The sequence below is a fragment of the Dendrobates tinctorius genome, unplaced genomic scaffold (assembly GCF_039654945.1).
Source record: "Dendrobates tinctorius isolate UK_male_01 unplaced genomic scaffold, ASM3965494v1 ptg000059l, whole genome shotgun sequence".
Classification (NCBI taxonomy): domain Eukaryota; kingdom Metazoa; phylum Chordata; class Amphibia; order Anura; family Dendrobatidae; genus Dendrobates; species Dendrobates tinctorius.
The window spans coordinates 18,876,356-18,884,798 of NW_027361727.1; the positions used below are offsets into that span (position 1 = coordinate 18,876,356).

The following is an 8,443-nucleotide window of genomic DNA, read 5'->3' on the forward strand; positions in this document are numbered from 1 at the left end:
TGTTTGTGGAAAAAATATGATTTTTTTATTTTCATGCCCTGGCATTATAAACTTCTGTGAAGTCCTTGGGGGTTCAAAGTGCTCACCTCACATCTAGATAAGTTCCTTAGGGGGTCTAGTTTACAAAATGGGGTCATTTGTGGGGGGTTTCCACTGTTTAGGTACATCAGGGGTTTTCCAATTGCGACATGGTGTCCGATCTCAATTCCAGCCAAAAACGTCAAATGGCGCTGCTTCCCTTCTGAGCTCTGCCATGCGCCCAAATAGTGGTTTACCCCCACATGTGGGGTATCAGCGTACTCAGGACAAATTGCACAATAACTTTTAGGGTGCTGTTACCCTTGGAAAAAGAAGAATTGAGGGTGAAAAGATCATTTTTGTGGAAAAAATATGATTTTTTAATTGTACGGCTTTATGTTATAAACTTCTGTGAAGCCCTTGGGGGTTCAAAGTTCTCACCACACATCTAGATAAGTTCTTTGGGGGGGTCTAGTTTCCAAAATGGTGTCATTTGTGGGGGGCTTCCACTGTTTTGGTACATCAGGGGTTTTCCAATCGCGACATGGTGTCGGATCTCAATTCCAGCCAAAAACGTCAAATGGCGCTGCTTCCCTTCCGAGCTCTGCCATGCGCCCAAATAGTGGTTTACTCCCACATGTGGGATATCAGCGTACTCAGGACAAATTGTACAATAACTTTTAGGGTCCTGTTAACCTTAGGAAAATAAAAATTGGGGTGAAAAGATCATTTTTGTGGAAAAAATATGATTTTTTAATTGTACCGCTGTACGTTATAAACTTCTGTAAAGCCCTTGTGGGTTCAAAGTTCTCACCACATATCTAGATAAGTTCCTTGGGGGTCTAGTTTCCAAAATGGGGTCACTTGTAGGGGGTTTCCACTGTTTAGGTACATCAGGGACTCTCCAAACGTGACATGGCGTCCGATCTGAATTCCAGCCAATTTTGCATTGAAAAAGTCAAACGGCGCTCTGCCATGCGCCATGCCATTCTGAGCTCTGCCATGCGCCGAAACAGTCGTTCCCCCCCACAAATCAGGTATCAGCGTACTCAGGACAAATTGCACAATAACTTTTCCAGTCCAATTTCTCCTGTTACCCTTGGTAAAATAAAAAAAATTGAACCTGAAGTATTTTTTGTGTGAAAAAAAGTTAGATGTTCATTTTTTTTTTAAATATTCCTGTGACGCACCTAAAGGGTTAATAAACTTCTTGAATGTGGTTTTGAGCACCTTGAGCGGTGCAGTTTTTAGAATGGTGTCACTTTTGGGTATTTTCTATCATATAGACCCCTCAAAGTGGCTTCATATGTGATGTGGTCCTAAAAATAAAATGGTGTTGTAAAAATGAGAAATCGCTGGTCAACTTTTAACCCTTATAACTTCCTAACAAAAAAAAATTTTGGTTCCAAAATTGTGCTGATGTAAAGTAAACATGTGGGAAATGTTAGTTATCAAGTTTTTTGTGTGCCGTATCTCTGTGATTTAAGGGGATAAAAATTCAAAGTTGGAAAATTGCAAAATTTTCAAAATTTTTGCCAAATTTCTGTTTTTTTCACAAATAAACGCAAGTTATTTGAATGAAATTTTACCACTAACATGAAGTACAATATGTCACGAGAAAACAGTGTCAGAATCACCGGGATCCATGGAAGCGTTCCAGAGTTACGACTTCATAAAGGGACAGTGGTCAGAATTGTAAAAATTGGCCCGGTCATGAACGTGCAAACCACCCTTGGGGGTGAAGGGGTTAACCACTGGACCCCTGATGCCAAATGTTCCCTTACAGTCCACCAGGTCAGGGAATCTCTTACGGCCAAGGAAAGATGTACTTTTCCTTCTAAATGTCCTTTCAATGATCTTTGCACCGACAGGACCTCCCACTGTAGGTATCTTAGGTAAAACTGTGCCCAACCTACTGTCAATATACAGGATGTTAGGGAACCTAGCAGGGACATTGCCTTCCTCAGTGTCATTAAGGGCTGCTGTATTGTTGACAGTACTAATCCCCTTATTTTGACAATTTTGCTCTCTGGCAGGACGCAAAGTTGGCGTTTGGAGTCCAGCACCAACCTTCTTCACTGGAAATCTTCAAACAAAGGCTGGACAGACATCTGTGTCTGAGGTGGTTTAGTGAGTCCAGCATTGAGCAGAAGGTTGAACCAGGTGACCCTAGAAATCCCTTCCAACTCTAACAATCTAAAAAAAAAAAGGGTAAAAAGGAGCACTTGAGGAGGGGAAGCAAAGCCAACGAAACACTTACACTAGTGTTTGACTAGTGTGGCCAACTTTACACTATTGAGGCTGCCTATGCGGCATCAATAGTAAAAGATAGAATGTTAAAAATAAAAAAATTGTGCTATTCTCACCTTCCGGCGTCTCGCACAGCGTTCCCGATCCTCATGACGCTCCCGTTCCCAGTGATGCCTTGCGAAACCTTTGATGACGTAGCGGTCTCGCGATACTGTAGCGGTCTCACAGGTCCTTGCTGCAAGGCATTACTGGGAACGGGAGTTGGCGGTAGCATCGGTAAGGCACCATGGGATGCTCGAAGGTGAGTATAAGCAGATTTTTTTTATTTTAATTTTTTTTTACAGGGATATGGTACCCAGGGCCTGGAGGACAGTCTCCTCTCTTCCAGACCGTGGATTGTTCAGCCGACTCTCCCACATGCAGGAGCGTTCTCAATTTAATGAGATAAAAGGAATTATAAATACATTTATACCATTATTATTTGAGGATCCTATACTAGCAACAGTTTTAAAACAGGGATGTAATGTGGTAGCGAGAAGAGCCCCCACTTTGGGCAATATTTTATCACCCAGTTTATTTTCATCAAAGAAAAATAGTGACACTTGGTTAAGTAGCAAAGGTACTTACAAATGTGGAGGTACTAATTGCAGGACTTGCAGGCATATGGTAAAAACAAAGAATTTTGGTAATCATGAAAGTACCATCAAATGATTTTATTAACGGTAATTCGAATTATGTGGTATACAAGATTGAGTGCACTTTATGCAAATTATCTTATGTGGGGTGCACATCTAGGAAATTGAAGACGCTGATAGCGGAACATTTATATGATGTGATTAATGTGACAGATGGGGTCCGCAATGTATCCTCCGCTGCCAGGCATTTTATTAATTTCCATTCACGTAATATTGCTTCTTTTCAGGTAACAGGTATAGAAAAAATTAAGAAATCTCCCAGAGGCGGCGATATTAGGAGAACATTACTCACTCGCGAAGCATTCCGGATTTTTAATTTGGGAACCAGATTTCCGGACGGATTGAACAAAAAGAATGAGATTATGTTCACTACTAAATAATCAGAGTATTTCTATATGATTAATGTTTTTTATATATGTGTGGTTTTTTATATATTTCTCTGTAGAAAAATGTATATTATATGCAGTTTTCGTTGTATATAAATTGTATTATGTGAATAGGACCTTTTGGTCATGTGATTTGTATTCGACAAGTGATTGGCGCTTCTTTCCTCTTTAACCTGTCTGTGATCTTGGTATGTCAGCTTTGATAAAGATCGCATGAAGCGATCGAAACGCGTCGCTTATGTCTCTCCTGTTTGAGCTGATGCGGTCCTGAGGAGCTGAATTGTTTTATATCCATGCTGGAATAAAAATTGGAATTTTATCTTCGCAAGGAGCTGGATTTTTTCTTCTTTTTCTTTAAACAGCTCTGGTGAAATGAAAGATGCTTAGTGATTGGGTGGGGCAATGTGGAGTGGGCGTGGCCGAAATACACATACATACACACATACATTCATTTTTATATATAGAGATTAAACTCTCCCAACATTAGGATTGGCAGTATCGGAAAAGTATTTGCAGCTGACATAACCTCCCTCATTACTGAATCGCTGTATGGGGGAGGTATATACACTGAGACAAGTATATATTCCTGTCTAAAGAGTCTACAGTGGAGGCAGATGTATCTCCCTTGCCCATCTATCTTACAGCGGAGAAGATCAAACTGAGTATCTGTGTATAAGAATCAAAACTCCTCCTGGATAACTAGATCCCACTGAATGAAAAGTGTGACTCAGCCAGGCCCTATCAAGTATTGAGAGATTGACAGGTCATCTTTACACCACGTCTTTCTCTTCTCTTTGTCATATTAACCCTGGATTGTGTACAGAAGTGTAAACCTCTTTTCGTCAAGTCATGGAAAATGTGTCCAGCATACAGGATCGTGATGGCCCTGATTGCGAGTAGATGATGGGCTCCACATCAACAATTTATGAGATGTTACAGGGTTAACACCATGTAATTACAGCTTTAAAGGGCCAGGCGCTCTGAAAGGAAAGTGTCAATATTATTTTTGCCTCTAAGTGGCTGCTTGCGATTTAATGGCCCAGGTTGGCTATGGGGGAATTGTGTGTGTCTGTGATTTATTACATGGCAGGAGGGTTTGCAGGTCATACAAATATGAAGGTCACGAAGGGACGTACTAAAAAGAATGAAGAAAAGGAATAACTAAAAAGAATAAACATAATGACTTATAGGTCCAAAGACATAGAGAGGTATTAAAGATTTCTTATGCATCTTGGATATGAAACCTTTATTTATATTATCGAGATGTCCTTTGATGCTATCCTGCAAGCGTCTTTTGGTTCTTCCAGCGTAAATTTTGTTGCATGGGCACCTCAGGATATAAATGACACCTGTGGTTTGACAGGTAATATTGTCTCTGATATTAAAATTTTTGTTGGTATTGTCCGTAAAGTGCTTATGCAATTTCTTAGATGTTGCCGTTCTCAGACAGTAAGAGCAGTGCCCACATGATAAAAAGCCCGATGTGCTCGTTTTAACCAGGGTTTGTTGAGTTGCATTCTTATTAGCTAGATTATGTATTTTTATGGTTGGTGCCAACAGGAGGCCCAAATTTTGCGCCTTAGTATAAACAAATCTGGGTTGCTTCGGTAGCAGGTTCCCTATGCATTTGTCCCCTTGTAGTAGTGGCCAGTGTGTAGATACAATTTTACTGAATAATCTGTAGCCTGAATGAAATTGTGTAATGATAGGTAATCGTTGTATTTGTTCTTGAATGGTTGGGAGGGTATCGTTTTTAGGAGGTTTGTAAATTAAAGAAGGCCTCCACATGGTTTCCACCTCCTGTTTTGTTCTAGTTAGGGATTCGGGATCATAACCCTTTTCCATAAATTGCTCAGTTAAATATTGTGTTTCTCTATTGTAATCCTCAATATTAGTACAATTCCTCTTTACTCTCATATATTGGCGCCGGAGCGCGCGAGGTGTCGGCGTCCTCCACGCACTTACTGCCCGCCAGCACCACCATCGCTCAGCGGCAGCACCCAGCCGGCTCACCAGAGCACCGGGCTGCACAAGTAAGCGCACTGCATGCAGCATTTAGCCAAACTAGTGGCTACTTCTAACCACCGCTATCACTTCTAACCATTGTTACCATCTGTCTAGTGCACAATACCAGTGTCCTTCTCAATTGAGCTGCCATTATCCAAAATCCACATATGCGGTCTCTGCACAGTTCGCAGAAAGTGTCCACTATCTGGGAAATCGACGTATACACTGCTATATAGGGATAATACCCACTCATTACTATTATTATTTTGGATTATCCACTAGCATAGGCCATCGATTAATAAAGTGCACCTATAGTAAGCGCTCTGGTCCTTGCTGCTAAAACGCCACTTGTACCAAACATCGTGGTCAGGGGATTTTTTTCCACGTAGATGTGAATGAACCAGTAAGTACTGTAATTACCATTTCAACACATCAGCATCATATAAACAGATTTTTTCCAATTTTTGAATCATACCATTACTATTTTATCAGCAATATCTGCTAAAAGGATGAAATCCATATCCATTTCATGAATACACTCCACATCAACTTAATTACTGAGTAAGTATTCAGTTATTTGGTTTCTTAATTTCTTTACTATCTCAGTATTGCGCGGTGACTTGTCATTTTCAAGGAAATATATGAATATAATAGAGGAATGAGCACATATCCCATATAAACAGGTGTACATTATATTCCCTGTGCTTGATAGGGGAGAATGAACATGAAATATGTGTAGATAATAGAGGAATGAACACATATCCCATATAAACAGGTGTACATTATATTCCCTGTGCTTGATAGGGGAGAATGAACATAAAATATATGTATATAAAGAGGAATGAACACATATCCCATATAAACAGGTGTATATTATATTCCCTGTGCTTGATAGGGGGGAATGAACATGAAATATATGTAGATAATAGAGGAATGAGCACATATCCCATATAAACAGGTGTATATTATATTCCCTGTGCTTGATGGGGGGAATGAACATGAAATATACAGTTGTGGCCAAAAGTATTGACACCCCTGCAATTCTGTCAGATAATACTCAGTTTCTTCCTGAAAATGATTGCAAACACAAATTCTTTGGTATTATTATCTTCATTTAATGTGTCTTAAATGAAAAAACACAAAAGAGAATGAAGCAAAACATTGATCATTTCACACAAAACTCCAAAAATGGGCCAGACAAAAGTATTGGCACCCTCAGCCTAATACTTGGTTGCACAACCTTTAGCCAAAATAACTGCGACCAACCGCTTCCGGTAACCATCAATGAGTTTCTTACAATGCTCTGCTGGAATTTTAGACCATTCTTCTTTGGCAAACTGCTCCAGGTCCCTGATATTTGAAAGGTGCCTTCTCCAAACTGCCATTGTTAGATCTCTCCACAGGTGTTCTATGGGATTCTGGTCTGGACTTATTGCTGGCCACCTTAGAAGTCTCCAGTGCTTTCTCTCAAACCATTTTCTATTTCTTTTTGAAGTGTGTTTTGGGTCATTGTCCTGCTGGAAGACCCATTACCTCTGAGGGAGACCCAGCTTTCTCACACTGGGCCCTACATTATGCTGCAAAATTTGTTGGTAGTCTTCAGACTTCATAATGCCATGCACACGGTCAAGCAGTCCAGTGCCAGAGGCAGCAAAGCAACCCCAAAACATCAGGGAACCTCCGCCATGTTTGACTGTAGGGACCGTGGTCTTTTCTTTGAATGCCTCTTTTTTTCTCCTGTAAACTCTATGTTGATGCCTTTGCCCAAAAAGCTCTACTTTTGTCTCATCTGACCAGAGAACATTCTTCCAAAACGTTTTAGGCTTTTTTAGGTAAGTTTTGGCAAAATCCAGCCTGGCTTTTTTATGTCTCGGGGTAAGAAGTGGGGTCTTCCTGGGTCTCCTACCATACAGTCCCTTTTCATTCAGACGCCGACGGATAGTACGGGTTGACACTGTTGTACCCTCCGACTGCAGGGCAGCTTGAACTTGCTTGGATGTTAGTCGAGGTTCTTTATCCAACATCCGCACAATCTTGCATTGAAATCTCTTGTCAATTTTTCTTTTCCGGCCACATCTAGAGAGGTTAGCCACAGTGCCATGGGCTTTAAACTTCTTGATGACACTGCGCATGGTAGACACACGAACATTCTGGTCTTTGGAGATGGACTTGTAGCCTTGAGATTGCTCATGCTTCCTCATAATTTGGTTTCTCAAGTCCTCAGACAGTTCTTTGGTCATCTTTCTTTTCTCCATGCTCAATGTGGTACACACAAGGACACAGGACAGAGGTTGAGTCAACTTTAATCCATGTCAACTGGCTGCAAGTGTGATTTAGTTATTGCCAACACCTGTTAGGTGCCACAGGTAAGTTACAGGTGCTGTTAATTACACAAATTAGAGAAGCATCACATGATTTTTCGAACAGTGCCAATACTTTTGTCCACCCTCTTTTTTATGTTTGGTGTGGAATTATATCCAATTTGGCTTTAGGACAATTCTTTTTGTGTTTTTGATTTAAGACAAATTAAATGAAGATAATACCAAAGAATTTGTGTTTGCAATTATTTTCAGGAAGAAACTAAGTATTATCTGACAGAATTGCAGGGGTGTCAATACTTTTGGCCACAACTGTATGTAGATAATAGAAGAATGAACACATATCCCATATAAACAGGTGTATAGTATATTATATTCCCTGTGCTTGATAGGGGGAATGAACATGAAATATATGTAGACATTAGGGGAATGAACACATTTCCCATATAAACAGGTGTACATTATATTCCCTGTGCTCGATAGGAGGGAATGAAGATGAAATATATGTAGATACTAGCTGAACAGCCCGGTCCTGCCCGGGCATAGTAACTAACTGTGGTTAGTTATAGCAAATTATAATTATCCTCCATCCCATAGTCCCGTGCCCATATACCCATCACACATCCTCCATCCCATAGTCCCATGCCCATATACCCATCACACATCCTCTATCCCATAGTCCCATGCCCATATACCCCTCATACATATTCGCCATCCCATAGTCGAGTGCCCATATACCCATCACACATCCTTCATCTCATAGTCCCAT

At 40.5% G+C, this 8,443-nt stretch overlaps 1 long non-coding RNA gene across 1 annotated transcript in view; it reads left to right on the top strand.

Annotated features, from left to right (window-relative positions):
• Positions 1 to 3,668, top strand: part of LOC141092393 (uncharacterized) — a 39,806-nt gene extending 36,138 nt beyond the window's left edge. The window contains exon 4 of the long non-coding RNA XR_012232784.1: positions 3,191 to 3,668. This is a non-coding gene — a long non-coding RNA (uncharacterized lncRNA). The remainder of the gene's footprint in view (positions 1 to 3,190) is intronic.
• Positions 3,669 to 8,443: the final 4,775 nt, after the last annotated feature.